Genomic DNA, 23,294 nt, shown 5'->3' with positions numbered 1-23,294 from the left:
ATCTGCTCAATCAAATGTATGGTTTAACTCTGTTAGCTGAATGCACAGATCAGAAAGAAGTTTCACAGAATGCTTCTGTGTAGTTTTTATTTGAAGATATTATTTTTCCCAATAGAGGCCTCTTAGCGCTCAGAATGTGCAATTGCAGTTTCTACGGAAAGAGTGTTTCAGAAAGGCTCAATCAAAAGTAAGGTTCAACTCTGTTAGTTGAATGCACAGAACAGAAAGAAGTTTCATACAATGCTTCTGTGTAGTTTATATTTGAACATATTCTTTTTTCCACTATTACCCACTTAGCGCTACGAATGTCCAGTTGCATTTTCTACAGACAGAGTGTTTCAAAACTGCGCAATCAAAAGTATGGTTTAACTCTGTTAGCTGAATGCTCAGATCAGAAAGAAGTTTCACGGAATGCTTCTGTGTAGTTTATATTTGAATATATTCCTTTTTCCACTACTACGCTCTTAGCGCTCCAAATGTCCAGTTGCATTTTCTACAGAAAGAGTGTTCAGATCTGCTCAATCAAAAGTATGGTTTAACTCTGTTAGCTGAATGCACAGATCAGAAAGAAGTTTCACCGAATGATTCTGTGTAGTTTATATTTGAAGACATTCCTTTTTCCACTATTACCCTCTTAGCGCTCCGAATCTCCACTTGCATTTTCTACAAAAGAGTGTTTCATAACTGCTCAATCAAAAATATGTTTTATCTCTGTTAACTGAATTTACAGATCAGAAATAAGTTTCACAGAATGCATCTGTGTAGTTTTTATTTGAAGATATTCTTTTTCCCAATGTATGCCTCTTAGCGCTTAGCATGTCCAATTGCAGTTTCTACAGAAAGACTGTTTCAGAACGGCTCAATCATAAGTAAGGTTCAACTCTGTTAGTTGAATGCACAGAACAGAAAGAATTTTCACAGAATGCTACTGTGTAGTTTATATTTGAATATATTCCTTTTTCCACTATTACACTCTTAGCGCTCCGAATGTCCACTTGCATTTTCTACAGAAAGAGTGTTCAGAACTGCGCAATCAAAAGTATGGTTTAACTCTGTTAGCTTAATGAACATATCAGAAATAAGTTTCACACAATGCTTCTGTGTAGTTTTTATTTGAAGATATTATTTTTCCCAATAGAGACCTCTTAGCGCTCAGAATGTGCAATTGCAGTTTCTACAGAAAGAGTGTTTCAGAAAGGCTCAATCAAAAGTAAGGTTCAACTCTGTTAGTTGAATGCACAGAACAGAAAGAAGTTTCATACAATGCTTCTGTGTAGTTTATATTTGAACATATTCTTTTTTCCACTATTACCCACTTAGCGCTACGAATGTCCAGTTGCATTTTCTACAGACAGAGTGTTTCAAAACTGCGCAATCAAAAGTATGGTTTAACTCTGTTAGCTGAATGCTCAGATCAGAAAGAAGTTTCACAGAATGCTTCTGTGTAGTTTATATTTGAATATATTCCTTTTTCCACTACTACTCTCTTAGCGCTCCAAATGTCCAGTTGCATTTTCTACAGAAAGAGTGTTCAGATCTGCTCAATCAAAAGTATGGTTTAACTCTGTTAGCTGAATGCACAGATCAGAAAGAAGTTTCACAGAATGATTCTGTGTAGTTTATATTTGGAGACATTCCTTTTTCCACTATTACCCTCTTAGCGCTCCGAATCTCCACTTGCATTTTCTACAGAAAGAGTGTTTCAGAACGGCTCAATCAATACTAAGGTTCAACTCTTTTAGTTGAACAAACAGAACAGAAAGAAGTTTCACACAATTCTTCTGTGTAGTTTTTATTTGTAGACATTCTTTTTCCCAGTATAGGCCTCTTAGCGCTCAGAATGTCCAATTGCAGTTTCTACAGAAATAGTGTTTCAGAACGGCTCAATCAAAAGTAAGGTTCAACTCTGTTAGTTGAATGCACAGAACAGAAAGAAGTTTCATACAATGCTTCTGTGTAGTTTATATTTGAACATATTCTTTTTTCCACTATTACCCACTTAGCGCTACGAATGTCCAGTTGCATTTTCTACAGACAGAGAGTTTCAAAACTGCTCAATCAAAAGTATGGTTTAGCTCTGTTAGCTGAATGCTCAGATCAGAAAGAAGTTTCACAGAATGCTTCTGTGTAGTTTATATTTGAATATATTCCTTTTTCCACTACTACGCTCTTAGCGCTCCAAATGTCCAGTTGCATTTTCTACAGAAAGAGTGTTCAGATCTGCTCAATCAAAAGTATGTTTTAACTCTGTTAGCTGAATGCACAGATCAGAAAGAAGTTTCACCGAATGATTCTGTGTAGTTTATATTTGAAGACATTCCTTTTTCCACTATTACCCTCTTAGCGCTCCGAATCTCCACTTGCATTTTCTACAAAAAGAGTGTTTCATAACTGCTCAATCAAAAATATGTTTTATCTCTGTTAACTGAATTTACAGATCAGAAATAAATTTCACAGAATGTATCTGTGTAGTTTTTATTTGAAGATATTCTTTTTCCCAATGTAGGCCTCTTAGCGCTTAGCATGTCCAATTGCAGTTTCTACAGAAAGTGTGTTTCAGAACGGCTCAATCAAAAGTAAGGTTCAACTCTGTTAGTTGAATGCACAGAACAGAAAGAATTTTCACAGAATGCTACTGTGTAGTTTATATTTGAATATATTCCTTTTTCCACTATTACCCTCTTAGCGCTCCGAATGTCCACTTGCATTTTCTACAGAAAGAGTGTTCAGAACTGCGCAATCAAAAGTATGGTTTAACTCTGTTAGCTTAATGAACATATCAGAAATAAGTTTCACACAATGCTTCTGTGTAGTTATTTGAAGATATTATTTTTCCCAATAGAGGCCTCTTAGCGCTCAGAATGTCCAATTGCAGTTTCTACAGAAAGAGTGTTTCAGAACGGCTCAATCAAAAGTAAGGTTCAACTGTGTTAGTTGAATGCCCAGAACAGAAAGAAGTTTCAAACAATGCTTCTGTGTTGTTTATATTTGAACGTATTCTTTTTTCCACTATTACCCACTTAGCGCTATGAATGTCCAGTTGCATTTTCTACAGACAGAGTGTTTCAAAACTGCTCAATCAAAAGTGTGGTTTAACTCTGTTAGCTGAATGCTCAGATCAGAAAGAAGTTTCACAGAATGCTTCTGTGTAGTTTATATTTGAATATATTCCTTTTTCCACTACTACGCTCTTAGCGCTCCAAATGTCCAGTTGCATTTTCTACAGAAAGAGTGTTCAGATCTGCTCACTCAAAAGTATGTTTTAACTCTGTTAGCTGAATGCACAGATCAGAAAGAAGTTTCACCGAATGATTCTGTGTAGTTTATATTTGAAGACATTCCTTTTTCCACTATTACCCTCTTAGCGCTCCGAATCTCCACTTGCATTTTCTACAAAAAGAGTGTTTCATAACTGCTCAATCAAAAATATGTTTTATCTCTGCTAACTGAATTTACAGATCAGAAATAAGTTTCACAGAATGCATCTGTGTAGTTTTTATTTGAAGATATTCTTTTTCCCAATGTAGGCCTCTTAGCGCTTAGCATGTCCAATTGCAGTTTCTACAGAAAGAGTGTTTCAGAACGGCTCAATCAAAAGTGAGGTTCAACTCTGTTAGTTGAATGCACATAACAGAAAGAATTTTCACAGAATGCTACTGTGTAGTTTATATTTGAATATATTCCTTTTTCCACTATTACCCTCTTAGCGCTCCGAATGTCCACTTGCATTTTCTACAGAAAGAGTGTTCAGAACTGCGCAATCAAAAGTATGGTTTAACTCTGTTAGCTTAATGAACATATCAGAAATAAGTTTCACACAATGCTTCTGTGTATTTTTTATTTGAAGATATTATTTTTCCCAATATAGGCCTCTTAGCGCTCAGAATGTCCAATTGCAGTTTCTACAGAAAGAGTGTTTCAGAAAGGCTCAATCATAAGTCAGGTTCAACTCTGTAAGTTAAATGCACAGAACAGAAAGAAGTTTCATACAATGTTTCTGTGTAGTTTATATTTGAACATATTCTCTTTTCCACTATTACCCACTTAGCGCTACGAATGTCCAGTTGCATTTTCTACAGACAGAGTGTTTCAAAACTGCTCAATCAAAAGTATGGTTTAACTCTGTTAGCTGAATGCACAGATCAGAAAGAAGTTTCACAGAATGATTCTGTGTAGTTTATATTTGTAGACATTCCTTTTTCCACTATTACCCTCTTAGCGCTCCGAATCTCCACTTGCATTTTCTATAGAAATAATGTTTCAGAACGGCTCAATCAAAACTAAGGTTCAACTCTTTTAGTTGAACAAACAGAACAGAAAGAATTTTCACAGAATTCTTCTGTGTAGTTTTTATTTGTAGACATTCTTTTTCCCAATATAGGCTTCTTAGCGCTCTGAATGTCCAATTGCAGTTTCTACAGAAAGAGTGTTTCAGAACGGCTCAATCAAAGGTAAGGTTCAACTCTGTTAGTTGAATGCACAGAACAGAAAGAAGTTTCATACAATGCTTCTGTGTAGTTTATATTTGAACATATTCTTTTTTCCACTATTACCCACTTAGCGCTACGAATGTCGAGTTGCATTTTCTACAGACAGAGTGTTTCAAAACTGCGCAATCAAAAGTATGGTTTAACTCTGTTAGCTGAATGCTCAGATCAGAAAGAAGTTTCACAGAATGCTTCTGTGTAGTTTATATTTGAATATATTCCTTTTTCCACTACTACTCTCTTAGCGCTCCAAATGTCCAGTTGCATTTGCTACAGAAAGAGTGTTCAGATCTGCTCAATCAAAAGTATGGTTTAACTCTGTTAGCTGAATGCACAGATCAGAAAGAAGTTTCACAGAATGATTCTGTGTAGTTTATATTTGGAGACATTCCTTTTTCCACTATTACCCTCTTAGCGCTCCGAATCTGCACTTGAATTTTCTACAGAAAGAGTGTTTCAGAACGGCTCAATCAATACTAAGGTTCAACTCTTTTAGTTGAACAAACAGAACAGAAAGAAGTTTCACACAATTCTTCTGTGTAGTTTTTATTTGTAGACATTCTTTTTCCCAATATAGGCCTCTTAGCGCTCAGAATGTCCAATTGCAGTTTCTACAGAAAGAGTGTTTCAGAACGGCTCAATCAAAAGTAAGGTTCAACTCTGTTAGTTGAATGCACAGAACAGAAAGAAGTTTCATACAATGCTTCTGTGTAGTTTATATTTGAACATATTCTTTTTTCCACTATTACCCACTTAGCGCTACGAATGTCCAGTTGCATTTTCTACAGACAGAGTGTTTCAAAACTGCGCAATCAAAAGTATGGTTTAACTCTGTTAGCTGAATGCTCAGATCAGAAAGAAGTTTCACAGAATGCTTCTGTGTAGTTTATATTTGAATATATTCCTTTTTCCACTACTACTCTCTTAGCGCTCCAAATGTCCAGTTGCATTTTCTACAGAAAGAGTGTTCAGATCTGCTCAATCAAAAGTATGGTTTAACTCTGTTAGCTGAATGCACAGATCAGAAAGATGTTTCACAGAATGATTCTGTGTAGTTTATATTTGGAGACATTCCTTTTTCCACTATTACCCTCTTAGCGCTCCGAATCTCCACTTGCATTTTCTACAGAAAGAGTGTTTCAGAACGGCTCAATCAATACTAAGGTTCAACTCTTTTAGTTGAACAAACAGAACAGAAAGTAGTTTCACACAATTCTTCTGTGTAGTTTTTATTTGTAGACATTCTTTTTCCCAATATAGGCCTCTTAGCGCTCAGAATGTCCAATTGCAGTTTCTACAGAAAGAGTGTTTCAGAACGGCTCAATCAAAAGTAAGGTTCAACTCTGTTAGTTGAATGCACAGAACAGAAAGAAGTTTCATACAATGCTTCTGTGTAGTTTATATTTGAACATATTCTTTTTTCCACTATTACCCACTTAGCGCTACGAATGTCCAGTTGCATTTTCTACAGACAGAGTGTTTCAAAACTGCTCAATCAAAAGTATGGTTTAACTCTGTTAGCTGAATTCTCAGATCAGAAAGAATTTTCACAGAATGCTTCTGTGTAGTTTATATTTGAATATATTCCTTTTTCCACTACTACGCTCTTAGCGCTCCAAATGTCCAGTTGCATTTTCTACAGAAAGAGTGTTCAGATCTGCTCAATCAAAAGTATGGTTTAACTCTGTTAGCTGAATGCACAGATCAGAAAGAAGTTTCACCGAATGATTCTGTGTAGTTTATATTTGAAGACATTCCTTTTTCCACTATTACCCTCTTAGCGCTACGAATCTCCACTTGCATTTTCTACAAAAGAGTGTTTCATAACTGCTCAATCAAAAATATGTTTTATCTCTGTTAACTGAATTTACAGATCAGAAATAAGTTTCACAGAATGCATCTGTGTAGTTTTTATTTGAAGATATTCTTTTTCCCAATGTAGGCCTCTTAGCGCTTAGCATGTCCAATTGCAGTTTCTACAGAAAGAGTGTTTCAGAACGGCTCAATCATAAGTAAGGTTCAACTCTGTTAGTTGAATGCACAGAACAGAAAGAATTTTCACAGAATGCTACTGTGTAGTTTATATTTGAATATATTCCTTTTTCCACTATTACCCTCTTAGCGCTCCGAATGTCCACTTGCATTTTCTACAGAAAGAGTGTTCAGAACTGCGCAATCAAAAGTATGGTTTAACTCTGTTAGCTTAATGAACATATCAGAAATAAGTTTCACACAATGCTTCTGTGTAGTTTTTATTTGAAGATATTATTTTTCCCAATAGAGGCCTCTTAGCGCTCAGAATGTGCAATTGCAGTTTCTACAGAAAGAGTGTTTCAGAAAGGCTCAATCAAAAGTAAGGTTCAACTCTGTTAGTTGAATGCACAGAACAGAAAGTAGTTTCATACAATGCTTCTGTGTAGTTTATATTTGAACATATTCTTTTTTCCACTATTACCCACTTAGCGCTACGAATGTCCAGTTGCATTTTCTACAGACAGAGTGTTTCAAAACGGCGCAATCAAAAGTATGGTTTAACTCTGTTAGCTGAATGCTCAGATCAGAAAGAAGTTTCACAGAATGCTTCTGTGTAGTTTATATTTGAATATATTCCTTTTTCCACTACTACTCTCTTAGCGCTCCAAATGTCCAGTTGCATTTTCTACAGAAAGAGTGTTCAGATCTGCTCAACCAAAAGTATGGTTTAACTCTGTTAGCTGAATGCACAGATCAGAAAGAAGTTTCACAGAATGATTCTGTGTAGTTTATATTTGGAGACATTCCTTTTTCCACTATTACCCTCTTAGCGCTCCGAATCTCCACTTGCATTTTCTACAGAAAGAGTGTTTCAGAACGGCTCAATCAATACTAAGGTTCAAATCTTTTAGTTGAACAAACAGAACAGAAAGAAGTTTCACACAATTCTTCTGTGTAGTTTTTATTTGTAGACATTCTTTTTCCCAATATAGGCCTCTTAGCGCTCAGAATGTCCAATTGCAGTTTCTACAGAAAGAGTGTTTCAGAACGGCTCAATCAAAAGTAAGGTTCAACTCTGTTAGTTGAATGCACAGAACAGAAAGAAGTTTCATACAATGCTTCTGTGTAGTTTATATTTGAACATATTCTTTTTTCCACTATTACCCACTTAGCGCTACGAATGTCCAGTTGCATTTTCTACAGACAGTGTTTCAAAACTGCGCAATCAAAAGTATGGTTTAACTCTGTTAGCTGAATGCTCAGATCAGAAAGAAGTTTCACAGAATGCTTCTGTGTAGTTTATATTTGAATATATTCCTTTTTCCACTACTACTCTCTTAGCGCTCCAAATGTACGGTTGCATTTTCTACAAAAAGAGTGTTCAGATCTGCTCAATCAAAAGTATGGTTTAACTCTGTTAGCTGAATGCACAGATCAGAGAGAAGTTTCACAGAATGATTCTGTGTAGTTTATATTTGGAGACATTCCTTTTTCCACTATTACCCTCTTAGCGCTCCGAATCTCCACTTGCATTTTCTACAGAAAGAGTGTTTCAGAACGGCTCAATCAATACTGAGGTTCAACTCTTTTAGTTGAACAAACAGAACAGAAAGAAGTTTCACACAATTCTTCTGTGTAGTTTTTATTTGTAGACATTCTTTTTCCCAATATAGGCCTCTTAGCGCTCAGAATGTCCAATTGCAGTTTCTACAGAAAGAGTGTTTCAGAACGGCTCAATCAAAAGTAAGGTTCAACTCTGTTAGTTGAATGCACAGAACAGAAAGAAGTTTCATACAATGCTTCTGTGTAGTTTATATTTGAACATATTCTTTTTTCCACTATTACCCACTTAGCGCTACGAATGTCCAGTTGCATTTTCTACAGACAGAGTGTTTCAAAACTGCTCAATCAAAAGTATGGTTTAACTCTGTTAGCTGAATGCTCAGATCAGAAAGAAGTTTCACAGAATGCTTCTGTGTAGTTTATATTTGAATATATTCCTTTTTCCACTACTACGCTCTTAGCGCTCCAAATGTCCAGTTGCATTTTCTACAGAAAGAGTGTTCAGATCTGCTCAATCAAAAGTATGGTTTAACTCTGTTAGCTGAATGCACAGATCAGAAAGAAGTTTCACCGAATGATTCTGTGTAGTTTATATTTGAAGACATTCCTTTTTCCACTATTACCCTCTTAGCGCTCCGAATCTCCACTTGCATTTTCTACAAAAAGAGTGTTTCATAACTGCTCAATCAAAAATATGTTTTATCTCTGTTAACTGAATTTACAGATCAGAAATAAGTTTCACAGAATGCATCTGTGTAGTTTTTATTTGAAGATATTCTTTTTCCCAATGTAGGCCTCTTAGCGCTTAGCATGTCCAATTGCAGTTTCTACAGAAAGAGTGTTTCAGAACGGCTCAATCAAAAGTAAGGTTCAACTCTGTTAGTTGAATGCACAGAACAGAAAGAATTTTCACAGAATGCTACTGTGTAGTTTACATTTGAATATATTCCTTTTTCCACTATTACCCTCTTAGCGCTCCGAATGTTCACTTGCATTTTCTACAGAAAGAGTGTTCAGAACTGCGCAATCAAAAGTATGGTTTAACTCTGTTAGCTTAATGAACATAACAGAAATAAGTTTCACACAATGCTTCTGTGTAGTTTTTATTTGAAGATATTATTTTTCCCAATAGAGGCCTCTTAGAGCTCAGAATGTGCAATTGCAGTTTCTACAGAAAGAGTGTTTCAGAAAGGCTCAATCAAAAGTAAGGTTCAACTCTGTTATTTGAATGCACAGAACAGAAAGAAGTTTCATACAATGCTTCTGTGTAGTTTATATTTGAACATATTCTTTTTTCCACTATTACCCACTTAGCGCTACGAATGTCCAGTTGCATTTTCTACAGACAGAGTGTTTCAAAACTGCGCAATCAAAAGTATGGTTTAATTCTGTTAGCTGAATGCTCAGATCAGAAAGAAGTTTCACAGAATGCTTCTGTGTAGTTTATATTTGAATATATTCCTTTTTCCACTACTACTCTCTTAGCGCTCCAAATGTCCAGTTGCATTTTCTACAGAAAGAGTGTTCAGATCTGCTCAATCAAAAGTATGGTTTAACTCTGTTAGCTGAATGCACAGATCAGAAAGAAGTTTCACAGAATGATTCTGTGTAGTTTATATTTGGAGACATTCCTTTTTCCACTATTACCCTCTTAGCGCTCCGAATCTCCACTTGCATTTTCTACAGAAAGAGTGTTTCAGAACGGCTCAATCAATACTAAGGTTCAACTCTTTTAGTTGAACAAACAGAACAGAAAGAAGTTTCACACAATTCTTCTGTGTAGTTTTTATTTGTAGACATTCTTTTTCCCAATATAGGCCTCTTAGCGCTCAGAATGTCCAATTGCAGTTTCTACAGAAAGAGTGTTTCAGAACGGCTCAATCAAAAGTAAGGTTCAACTCTCTTAGTTGAATGCACAGAACAGAAAGAAGTTTCATACAATGCTTCTGTGTAGTTTATATTTGAACATATTCTTTTTTCCACTATTACCCACTTACCGCTACGAATGTCCAGTTGCATTTTCTACAGACAGAGTGTTTCAAAACTGCTCAATCAAAAGTATGGTTTAACTCTGTTAGCTGAATGCTCAGATCAGAAAGAAGTTTCACAGAATGCTTCTGTGCAGTTTATATTTGAATATATTCCTTTTTCCACTACTACGCTCTTAGCGCTCCAAATGTCCAGTTGCATTTTCTACAGAAAGAGTGTTCAGATCTGCTCAATCCAAAGTATGGTTTAACTCTGTTAGCTGAATGCACAGATCAGAAAGAAGTTTCACCGAATGATTCTGTGTAGTTTATATTTGAAGACATTCCTTTTTCCACTATTACCCTCTTAGCGCTCCGAATCTCCACTTGCATTTTCTACAAAAGGAGTGTTTCATAACTGCTCAATCAAAAATATGTTTTATCTCTGTTAACTGAATTTACAGATCAGAAATAAGTTTCACAGAATGCATCTGTGTAGTTTTTATTTGAAGATATTCTTTTTCCCAATGTAGGCCTCTTAGCGCTTAGCATGTCCAATTGCAGTTTCTACAGAAAGAGTGTTTCAGAACGGCTCAATCAAAAGTAAGGTTCAACTCTGTTAGTTGAATGCACAGAACAGAAAGAATTTTCACAGAATGCTACTGTGTAGTTTATATTTGAATATATTCCTTTTTCCACTATTACCCTCTTAGCGCTCCGAATGTCCACTTGCATTTTCTACAGAAAGAGTGTTCAGAACTGCGCATTCAAAAGTATGGTTTAACTCTGTTAGCTTAATGAACATATCAGAAATAAGTTTCACACAATGCTTCTGTGTAGTTTTTATTTGAAGATATTATTTTTCCCAATAGAGGCCTCTTAGCGCTCAGAATGTGCAATTGCAGTTTCTACAGAAAGAGTGTTTCAGAACGGCTCAATCAAAAGTAAGGTTCAACTCTGTTAGTTGAATGCACAGAACAGAAAGAAGTTTCATACAATGCTTCTGTGTAGTTTATATTTGAACATATTCTTTTTTCCACTATTACCCACTTAGCGCTACGAATGTCCAGTTGCATTTTCTACAGACAGTGTTTCAAAACTGCGCAATCAAAAGTATGGTTTAACTCTGTTAGCTGAATGCTCAGATCAGAAAGAAGTTTCACAGAATGCTTCTGTGTAGTTTATATTTGAATATATTCCTTTTTCCACTACTACTCTCTTAGCGCTCCAAATGTCCAGTTGCATTTTCTACAGAAAGAGTGTTCAGATCTGCTCAACCAAAAGTATGGTTTAACTCTGTTAGCTGAATGCACAGATCAGAAACAAGTTTCACAGAATGATTCTGTGTAGTTTATAATTGGAGACATTCCTTTTTCCACTATTACCCTCTTAGCGCTCCGAATCTCCACTTGCATTTTCTACAGAAAGAGTGTTTCAGAACGGCTCAATCAATACTAAGGTTCAAATCTTTTAGTTGAACAAACAGAACAGAAAGAAGTTTCACACAATTCTTCTGTGTAGTTTTTATTTGTAGACATTCTTTTTCCCAATATAGGCCTCTTAGCGCTCAGAATGTCCAATTGCAGTTTCTACAGAAAGAGTGTTTCAGAACGGCTCAATCAAAAGTAAGGTTCAACTCTGTTAGTTGAATGCACAGAACAGAAAGAAGTTTCATACAATGCTTCTGTGTAGTTTATATTTGAACATATTCTTTTTTCCACTATTACCCACTTAGCGCTACGAATGTCCAGTTGCATTTTCTACAGACAGTGTTTCAAAACTGCGCAATCAAAAGTATGGTTTAACTCTGTTAGCTGAATGCTCAGATCAGAAAGAAGTTTCACAGAATGCTTCTGTGTAGTTTATATTTGAATATATTCCTTTTTCCACTACTACTCTCTTAGCGCTCCAAATGTCCGGTTGCATTTTCTACAAAAAGAGTGTTCAGATCTGCTCAATCAAAAGTATGGTTTAAATCTGTTAGCTGAATGCACAGATCAGAAAGAAGTTTCACAGAATGATTCTGTGTAGTTTATATTTGGAGACATTCCTTTTTCCACTATTACCCTCTTAGCGCTCCGAATCTCCACTTGCATTTTCTACAGAAAGAGTGTTTCAGAACGGCTCAATCAATACTAAGGTTCAACTCTTTTAGTTGAACAAACAGAACAGAAAGAAGTTTCACACAATTCTTCTGTGTAGTTTTTATTTGTAGACATTCTTTTTCCCAATATAGGCCTCTTAGCGCTCAGAATGTCCAATTGCAGTTTCTACAGAAAGAGTGTTTCAGAACGGCTCAATCAAAAGTAAGGTTCAACTCTGTTAGCTGAATGCACAGAACAGAAATAAGTTTCATACAATGCTTCTGTGTAGTTTATATTTGAACATATTCTTTTTTCCACTATTACCCACTTAGCGCTACGAATGTCCAGTTGCATTTTCTACAGACAGAGTGTTTCAAAACTGCTCAATCAAAAGTATGGTTTAACTCTGTTAGCTGAATGCTCAGATCAGAAAGAAGTTTCACAGAATGCTTCTGTGTAGTTTATATTTGAATATATTCCTTTTTCCACTACTACGCTCTTAGCGCTCCAAATGTCCAGTTGCATTTTCTACAGAAAGAGTGTTCAGATCTGCTCAATCAAAAGTATGGTTTAACTCTGTTAGCTGAATGCACAGATCAGAAAGAAGTTTCACCGAATGATTCTGTGTAGTTTATATTTGAAGACATTCCTTTTTCCACTATTACCCTCTTAGCGCTCCGAATCTCCACTTGCATTTTCTACAAAAAGAGTGTTTCATAACTGCTCAATCAAAAATATGTTTTATCTCTGTTAACTGAATTTACAGATCAGAAATAAGTTTCACAGAATGCATCTGTGTAGTTTTTATTTGAAGATATTCTTTTTCCCAATGTAGGCCTCTTAGCGCTTAGCATGTCCAATTGCAGTTTCTACAGAAAGAGTGTTTCAGAACGGCTCAATCAAAAGTAAGGTTCAACTCTGTTAGTTGAATGCACAGAACAGAAAGAATTTTCACAGAATGCTACTGTGTAGTTTACATTTGAATATATTCCTTTTTCCACTATTACCCTCTTAGCGCTCCGAATGTTCACTTGCATTTTCTACAGAAAGAGTGTTCAGAACTGCGCAATCAAAACTATGGTTTAACTCTGTTAGCTTAATGAACATAACAGAAATAAGTTTCACACAATGCTTCTGTGTAGTTTTTATTTGAAGATATTATTTTTCCCAATAGAGGCCTCTTAGCGCTCAGAATGTGCAATTGCAGTTTCTACAGAAAGAGTGTTTCAGAAAGGCTCAATCAAAAGTAAGGTTCAACTCTGTTAGTTGAATGCACAGAACAGAAAGAAGTTTCATACAATGCTTCTGTGTAGTTTATATTTGAACATATTCTTTTTTCCACTATTACCCACTTAGCGCTACGAATGTCCAGTTGCATTTTCTACAGACAGAGTGTTTCAAAACTGCGCAATCAAAAGTATGGTTTAACTCTTTTAGCTGAATGCTCAGATCAGAAAGAAGTTTCACAGAATGCTTCTGTGTAGTTTATATTTGAATATATTCCTTTTTCCACTACTACTCTCTTAGCGCTCCAAATGTCCAGTTGCATTTTCTACAGAAAGAGTGTTCAGATCTGCTCAATCAAAAGTATGGTTTAACTCTGTTAGCTGAATGCACAGATCAGAAAGAAGTTTCACAGAATGATTCTGTGTAGTTTATATTTGGAGACATTCCTTTTTCCACTATTACCCTCTTAGCGCTCCGAATCTCCACTTGCATTTTCTACAGAAAGAGTGTTTCAGAATGGCTCAATCAATACTAAGGTTCAACTCTTTTAGTTGAACAAACAGAACAGAAAGAAGTTTCACAAAATTCTTCTGTGTAGTTTTTATTTGTAGACATTCTTTTTCCCAATATAGGCCTCTTAGCGCTCAGAATGTCCAATTGCAGTTTCTACAGAAAGAGTGTTTCAGAACGGCTCAATCAAAAGTAAGGTTCAACTCTCTTAGTTGAATGCACAGAACAGAAAGAAGTTTCATACAATGCTTCTGTGTAGTTTATATTTGAACATATTCTTTTTTCCACTATTACCCACTTACCGCTACGAATGTCCAGTTGCATTTTCTACAGACAGAGTGTTTCAAAACTGCTCAATCAAAAGTATGGTTTAACTCTGTTAGCTGAATGTTCAGATCAGAAAGAAGTTTCACAGAATGCTTCTGTGCAGTTTATATTTGAATATATTCCTTTTTCCACTACTACGCTCTTAGCGCTCCAAATGTCCAGTTGCATTTTCTACAGAAAGAGTGTTCAGATCTGCTCAATCAAAAGTATGGTTTAACTCTGTTAGCTGAATGCACAGATCAGAAAGAAGTTTCACCGAATGATTCTGTGTAGTTTATATTTGAAGACATTCCTTTTTCCACTATTACCCTCTTAGCGCTCCGAATCTCCACTTGCATTTTCTACAAAAAGAGTGTTTCATAACTGCTCAATCAAAAATATGTTTTATCTCTGTTAACTGAATTTACAGATCAGAAATTAGTTTCACAGAATGCATCTGTGTAGTTTTTATTTGAAGATATTCTTTTTCCCAATGTAGGCCTCTTAGCGCTTAGCATGTCCAATTGCAGTTTCTACAGAAAGAGTGTTTCAGAACGGCTCAATCAAAAGTAAGGTTCAACTCTGTTAGTTGAATGCACAGAACAGAAAGAATTTTCACAGAATGCTACTGTGTAGTTTATATTTGAATATATTCCTTTTTCCACTATTACCCTCTTAGCGCTCCGAATGTCCACCTGCATTTTCTACAGAAAGAGTGTTCAGAACTGCGCAATCAAAAGTATGGTTTAACTCTGTTAGCTTAATGAACATATCAGAAATAAGTTTCACACAATGCTTCTGTATAGTTTTTATTTGAAGATATTATTTTTCCCAATAGAGGCCTCTTAGCGCTCAGAATGTCCAATTGCAGTTTCTACAGAAAGAGTGTTTCAGAAAGGCTCAATCAAAAGTAAGGTTCAACTCTGTTAGTTGAATGCACAGAACAGAAAGAAGTTTCATACAATGCTTCTGTGTAGTTTATATTTGAACATATTCTTTTTTCCACTATTACCCACTTAGCGCTACGAATGTCCAGTTGCATTTTCTACAGACAGAGTGTTTCAAAACTGCTCAATCAAAAGTGTGGTTTAACTCTGTTAGCTGAATGCTCAGATCAGAAAGAAGTTTCACAGAATGCTTCTGTGTAGTTTATATTTGAATATATTGCTTTTTCCACTACTACTCTCTTAGCGCTCCAAATGTCCAGTTGCATTTTCTACAGTAAGAGTGTTCAGATCTGCTCAATCAAAAGTATGGTTTAACTCTGTTAGCTGAATGCACAGATCGGAAAGAAGTTTCACAGAATGATTCTGTGTAGTTTATATTTGGAGACATTCCTTTTTCCACTATTACCTTCTTAGCGCTCCGAATCTCCACTTGCATTTTCTACAGAAAGGGTGTTTCAGAACGACTCAATCAAAACTAAGGTTCAACTCTTTTAGTTGAACAAACAGAACAGAAGGAAGTTTCACAAAATTGTTCTGTGTAGTTTTTATTTGTAGACATTCTTTTTCCCAGTATAGGCTTCTTAGCGCTCAGAATATCCAATTGCAGTTTCTACAGAAAGAGTGTTTCAGAACGGCTCAATCAAAAGTAAGGTTCAACTCTGTTAGTTGAATGCACAGAACAGAAAGAAGTTTCATACAATGCTTCTGTGTAGTTTATATTTGAACATATTCTTTTTTCCACTATTACCCACTTAGCGCTACGAATGTCCAGTTGCATTTTCTACAGACAGAGTGTTTCAAAACTGCTCAATCAAAAGTATGGTTTAACTCTGTTAGCTGAATGCTCAGATCAGAAAGAAGTTTCACAGAATGCTTCTGTGTAGTTTATATTTGAATATATTCCTTTTTCCACTAGTACTCTCTTAGCGCTCCAAATGTCCAATTGCATTTTCTACAGAAAGAGTATTCAGATCTGCTCAATCAAAAGTATGGTTTAACTCTGTTAGCTGAATGCACAGATCAGAAAGAAGTTTCACAGAATGATTCCGTGTAGTTTATATTTGGAGACATTCCTTTTTCCACTATTACCCTCTTAGCGCTCCGAATCTCCACTTGCATTTTCTACAGAAAGAGTGTTTCAGAACGGCTCAATCAAAACTAAGGTTCAACTCTTTTAGTTGAACAAACAGAACAGAAATAAGTTTCACACAATTCTTCTGTGTAGTTTTTATTTGTAGACATTCTTTTTCCCAATATAGGCCTCTTAGCGCTCAGAATGTCCAATTGCAGTTTCTACAGAAATAGTGTTTCAGAAGGGCTCAATCAAAAGTAAGGTTCAACTCTGTTAGTTGAATGCACAGAACAGAAAGGAGTTTCATACAATGCATCTGTGTAGTTTCTATTTGAACATATTCTTTTTTCCACTATTACCCACTTAGCGCTACGAATGTCCAGTTGCATTTTCTACAGACAGAGTGTTTCAAAACTGCTCAATCAAAAGTATGGTTTAACTCTGTTAGCTGAATGCTCAGATCAGAAAGAAGTTTCACAGAATGCTTCTGTGTAGTTTATATTTGAATATATTCCTTTTTCCACTACTACGCTCTTAGCGCTCCAAATGTCCAGTTGCATTTTCTACAGAAAGAGTGTTCAGATCTGCTCAATCAAATGTATGGTTTAACTCTGTTAGCTGAATGCACAGATCAGAAAGAAGTTTCACCGAATGATTCTGTGTAGTTTATATTTGAAGACATTACTTTTTCCACTATTACCCTCTTAGCGCTCCGAATCTCCACTTGCATTTTCTACAAAAAGAGTGTTTCATAACTGCTCAATCATAAATATGTTTTATCTCTGTTAACTGAATTTACAGATCAGAAATAAGTTTCACAGAATGCATCTGTGTAGTTTTTATTTGAAGATATTCTTTTTCCCAATGTAGGCCTCTTAGCGCTTAGCATGTCCAATTGCCGTTTCTACAGAAAGAGTGTTTCAGAACGGCTCAATCAAAAGTAAGGTTCAACTCTGTTAGTTGAATGCACAGAACAGAAAGAATTTTCACAGAATGCTACTGTGTAGTTTATATTTGAATATATTCCTTTTTCCACTATTACCCTCTTAGCTCTCCGAATGTCCACTTGCATTTTCTACAGAAAGAGTGTTCAGAACTGCGCAATCAAAAGTATGGTTTAACTCTGTTAGCTTAATGAACATATCAGAAATAAGTTTCACACAATGCTTCTGTGTAGTTTTTATTTGAAGATATTATTTTTCCCAATAGAGGCCTCTTAGCGCTCAGAATGTCCAATTGCAGTTTCTACAGAAAGAGTGTTTCAGAAAGGCTCAATCAAAAGTAAGGTTCAACTCTGTTAGTTGAATGCACAGAACAGAAAGTAGTTTCATACAATGCTTCTGTGTAGTTTATATTTGAACATATTCTTTTTTCCACTGTTACCCACTTAGCGCTACGAATGTCCAGTTGCATTTTCTACAGACAGAGTGTTTCAAAACTGCTCAATCAAAAGTATGGTTTAACTCTGTTAGCTGAATGCTCAGATCAGAAAGAAGTTTCACAGAATGCTTCTGTGTAGTTTATATTTGAATATATTCCTTTTTCCACTACTACTCTCTTAGCGCTCCAAATGTCCAGTTGCATTTTCTACAGAAAGAGTGTTCAGATCTGTTGAATCAAAAGTATGGTTTAACTCTGTTAGCTGAATGCACAGATCAGAAATAAGTTTCACAGAATGATTCTGTGTAGTTTATATTTGGAGACATTCCTTTTTCCACTATTACCCTCTTAGCGCTCCGAATCTCCACTTGCATTTTCTACAGAAAGAGTGTTTCAGAACGGCTCAAACAAAACTAAGGTTCAACTCTTTTAGTTGAACAAACAGAACAGAAAGAAGTTTCACACAATTCTTCTGTGTAGTTTTTATTTGTAGACATTCTTTTTCCCAATATAGGCCTCTTAGCGCTCAGAATGTCCAATTGCAGTTTCTACAGAAAGAGTGTTTCAGAAGGGCTCAATCAAAAGTAAGGTTCAACTCTGTTAGTTGAATGCACAGAACAGAAAGAAGTTTCATACAATGCTTCTGTGTAGTTTATATTTGAATATATTCTTTTTTCCACTATTACCCACTTAGCGCTACGAATGTCCAGTTGCATTTTCTACAGACAGAGTGTTTCAAAACTGCTCAATCAAATGTATGGTTTAACTCCGTTAGCTGAATGCTCAGATCAGAAAGAAGTTTCACAGAATGCTTCTGTGTAGTTTATATTTGAATATATTCCTTTTTCCACTACTACGCTCTTAGCGCTCCAAATGTCCAGTTGCATTTTCTACAGAAAGGGTGTTCAGATCTGCTCAATCAAAAGTATGGTTTAACTCTGTTAGCTGAATGCACAGATCAGAAAGAAGTTTCACCGAATGATTCTGTGTAGTTTATATTTGAAGACATTCCTTTTTCCACTATTACCCACTTAGCGCTCCGAATCTCCACTTGCATTTTCTACAAAAAGAGTGTTTCATAACTGCTCAATCAAAAATATGTTTTATCTCTGTTAACTGAATTTACAGATCAGAAATAAGTTTCACAGAATGCATCTGTGTAGTTTTTATTTGAAGATATTCTTTTTCCCAATGTAGGCCTCTTAGCGCTTAGCATGTCCAATTGCAGTTTCTACAGAAAGAGTGTTTCAGAACGGCTCAATCAAAAGTAAGGTTCAACTCTGTTAGTTGAATGCACAGAAAAGAAAGAATTTTCACAGAATGCTACTGTGTAGTTTATATTTGAATATATTCCTTTTTCTACTATTACCCTCTTAGCGCTCCGAATGTCCACTTGCATTTTCTACAGAAAGAGTGTTCAGAACTGCACAACCAAAAGTATGGTTTAACTCTGTTAACTTAATGAACATATCAGAAATAAGTTTCACACAATGCTTCTGTGTAGTTTTTATTTGAAGATATTATTTTTCCCAATAGAGGCCTCTTAGCGCTCAGAATGTCCAATTGCAGTTTCTACAGAAAGAGTGTTTCAGAAAGGCTCATTCAAAAGTAAGGTTCAACTCTGTTAGTTCAATGCACAGAACAGAAAGAAGTTTCATACAATGCTTCTGTGTAGTTTATATTTGAACATATTCTTTTTTCCACTATTACCCACTTAGCGCTACGAATGTCCAGTTGCATTTTCTACAGACAGAGTGTTTCAAAACTGCTCAATCAAAAGTATGGTTTAACTCTGTTAGCTGAATGCTCAGATCAGAAAGAAGTTTCACAGAATGCTTCTGTGTAGTTTATATTTGAATATATTCCTTTTTCCACTAGTACTCTCTTAGCGCTCCAAATGTCCAGTTGCATTTTCTACAGAAAGAGTGTTCAGATCTGCTCAATCAAAAGTATGGTTTAACTCTGTTAGCTGAATGCACAGATCAGAAAGAAGTTTCACAGAATGATTCTGTGTAGTTTATATTTGGAGACATTCCTTTTTCCACTATTACCCTCTTAGCGCTCCGAATCTCCACTTGCATTTTCTACAGAAAGAGTGTTTCAGAACGGCTCAATCAAAACTAAGGTTCAACTCTTTTAGTTGAACAAACAGAACAGAAAGAAGTTTCACACAATTCTTCTGTGTAGTTTTTATTTGTAGACATTCTTTTTCCCAATATAGGCCTCTTAGCGCTCAGAATGTCCAATTGCAGTTTCTACAGAAACAGTGTTTCAGAACGGCTCAATCAAAAGTAAGGTTCAACTCTGTTAGTTGAATGCACAGAACAGAAAGAAGTTTCATACAATGCTTCAGTGTAGTTTCTATTTGAATATATTCTTTTTTCCACTATTACCCACTTAGCGCTACGAATGTCCAGTTGCATTTTCTACAGACAGAGTGTTTCAAAACTGCTCAATCAAAAGTATGGTTTAACTCTGTTAGCTGAATGCTCAGATCAGAAAGAAGTTTCACAGAATACTTCTGTGTAGTTTATATTTGAATATATTCCTTTTTCCACTACTACGCTCTTAGCGCTCCAAATGTCCAGTTGCATTTTCTACAGAAAGAGTGTTCAGATCTGCTCAATCAAAAGTATGGTTTAACTCTGTTAGCTGAATGCACAGATCAGAAAGAAGTTTCACCGAATGATTCTGTGTAGTTTATATTTGAAGACATTCCTTTTTCCACTATTACCCTCTTAGCGCTCCGAATCCCCACTTGCATTTTCTACAAAAAGAGTGTTTCATAACTGCTCAATCAAAAATATGTTTTATCTCTGTTAACTGAATTTACAGATCAGAAATAAGTTTCACAGAATGCATCTGTGTAGTTTTTATTTGAAGAGATTGTTTTCCCAATGTAGGCCTCTTAGCGCTTAGCATGTCCAATTGCAGTTTCTACAGAAAGAGTGTTTCAGAACGGCTCAATCAAAAGTAAGGTTCAACTCTGTTAGTTGAATGCACAGAACAGAAAGAATTTTCACAGAATGCTACTGTGTAGTTTATATTTGAATATATTCCTTTTTCCACTAGTACCCTCTTAGCGCTCCGAATGTCCACTTGCATTTTCTACAGAAAGAGTGTTCAGAACTGCGCAATCAAAAGTATGGTTTAACTCTGTTAACTTAATGAACATATCAGAAATAAGTTTCACACAATGCTTCTGTGTAGTTTTTATTTGAAGATATTCTTTTTCCCAATGTAGGCCTCTTAGCGCTCAGAATGTCCAATTGCAGTTTCTACAGAAAGAGTGTTTCAGAAAGGCTCATTCAAAAGTAAAGTTCAACTCTGTTAGTTGAATGCACAGAACAGAAAGAAGTTTCATACAATGCTTCTGTGTAGTTTATATTTGAATATATTCCTTTTTCCACTACTACTCTCTCAGCGCTCCAAATGTCCAGTTGCATTTTCTACAGAAAGTGTGTTCAGATCTGCTCAATCAAAAGTATGGTTTAACTCTGTTAGCTGAATGCACAGATCAGAAAGAAGTTTCACAGAATGATTCTGTGTAGTTTATATTTGGAGACATTGCTTTTTCCACTATTACCCTCTTAGCGATCCGAATCTCCACTTGCATTTTCTACAGAAAGAGTGTTTCAGTATGGCTCAATCAAAACTAAGGTTCAACTCTTTTAGTTGAACAAACAGAACAGAAAGAAGTTTCACACAATTCTTCTGTGTAGTTTTTATTTGTAGACATTCCTTTTCCCAATACAGGCCTCTTAGCGCTCAGAATGTCCAATTGAAGTTTCTACAGAAAGAGTGTTTCAGAACGGCTCAATCAAAAGTAAGGTTCAACTCTGTTAGTTGAATGCACAGAACAGAAAGAAGTTTCATACAATGCTTCTGTGTAGTTTATATTTGGACATATCCTTTTTTCCACTATTACCCACTTAGTGCTACGAATGTCCAGTTGCATTTTCTACAGACAGAGTGTTTCAAAACTGCTCAATCAAAATATGGTTTAACTCTGTTAGCTGAATGCTCAGATCAGAAAGAAGTTTCACAGAATGCATCTGTGTAGTTTTTATTTGAAGATATTCTTTTTCCCAATGTAGGCCTCTTAGCGCTTAGCATGTCCAATTGCCGTTTCTACAGAAAGAGTGTTTCAGAACGGCTCAATCAAAAGTAAGGTTCAACTCTGTTAGTTGAATGCACAGAACAGAAAGAATTTTCACAGAATGCTACTGTGTAGTTTATATTTGAATATATTCCTTTTTCCACTATTACCCTCTTAGCTCTCCGAATGTCCACTTGCATTTTCTACAGAAAGAGTGTTCAGAACTGCGCAATCAAAAGTATGGTTTAACTCTGTTAGCTTAATGAACATATCAGAAATAAGTTTCACACAATGCTTCTGTGTAGTTTTTATTTGAAGATATTATTTTTCCCAATAGAGGCCTCTTAGCGCTCAGAATGTCCAATTGCAGTTTCTACAGAAAGAGTGTTTCAGAAAGGCTCAATCAAAAGTAAGGTTCAACTCTGTTAGTTGAATGCACAGAACAGAAAGTAGTTTCATACAATGCTTCTGTGTAGTTTATATTTGAACATATTCTTTTTTCCACTATTACCCACTTAGCGCTACGAATGTCCAGTTGCATTTTCTACAGACAGAGTGTTTCAAAACTGCTCAATCAAAAGTATGGTTTAACTCTGTTAGCTGAATGCTCAGATCAGAAAGAAGTTTCACAGAATGCTTCTGTGTAGTTTATATTTGAATATATTCCTTTTTCCACTACTACTCTCTTAGCGCTCCAAATGTCCAGTTGCATTTTCTACAGAAAGAGTGTTCAGATCTGTTGAATCAAAAGTATGGTTTAACTCTGTTAGCTGAATGCACAGATCAGAAAGAAGTTTCACAGAATGATTCTGTGTAGTTTATATTTGGAGACATTCCTTTTTCCACTATTACCCTCTTAGCGCTCCGAATCTCCACTTGCATTTTCTACAGAAAGAGTGTTTCAGAACGGCTCAAACAAAACTAAGGTTCAACTCTTTTAGTTGAACAAACAGAACAGAAAGAAGTTTCACACAATTCTTCTGTGTAGTTTTTATTTGTAGACATTCTTTTTCCCAATATAGGCCTCTTAGCGCTCAGAATGTCCAATTGCAGTTTCTACAGAAAGAGTGTTTCAGAAGGGCTCAATCAAAAGTAAGGTTCAACTCTCTTAGTTGAATGCACAGAACAGAAAGAAGTTTCATACAATGCTTCTGTGTAGTTTATATTTGAATATATTCTTTTTTCCACTATTACCCACTTAGCGCTACGAATGTCCAGTTGCATTTTCTACAGACAGAGTGTTTCAAAACTGCTCAATCAAATGTATGGTTTAACTCCGTTAGCTGAATGCTCAGATCAGAAAGAAGTTTCACAGAATGCTTCTGTGTAGTTTATATTTGAATATATTCCTTTTTCCACTACTACGCTCTTAGCGCTCCAAATGTCCAGTTGCATTTTCTACAGAAAGGGTGTTCAGATCTGCTCAATCAAAAGTATGGTTTAACTCTGTTAGCTGAATGCACAGATCAGAAAGAAGTTTCACCGAATGATTCTGTGTAGTTTATATTTGAAGACATTCCTTTTTCCACTATTACCCACTTAGCGCTCCGAATCTCCACTTGCATTTTCTACAAAAAGAGTGTTTCATAACTGCTCAATCAAAAATATGTTTTATCTCTGTTAACTGAATTTACAGATCAGAAATAAGTTTCACAGAATGCATCTGTGTAGTTTTTAT

The sequence above is a fragment of the Symphalangus syndactylus genome, chromosome 13 (assembly GCF_028878055.3).
Source record: "Symphalangus syndactylus isolate Jambi chromosome 13, NHGRI_mSymSyn1-v2.1_pri, whole genome shotgun sequence".
In the NCBI taxonomy this organism is placed as follows: Eukaryota; Metazoa; Chordata; class Mammalia; order Primates; family Hylobatidae; genus Symphalangus; species Symphalangus syndactylus.
The sequence above is the reverse complement of the archived record's forward strand: the minus strand, read 5'-3'. Positions refer to the sequence as shown.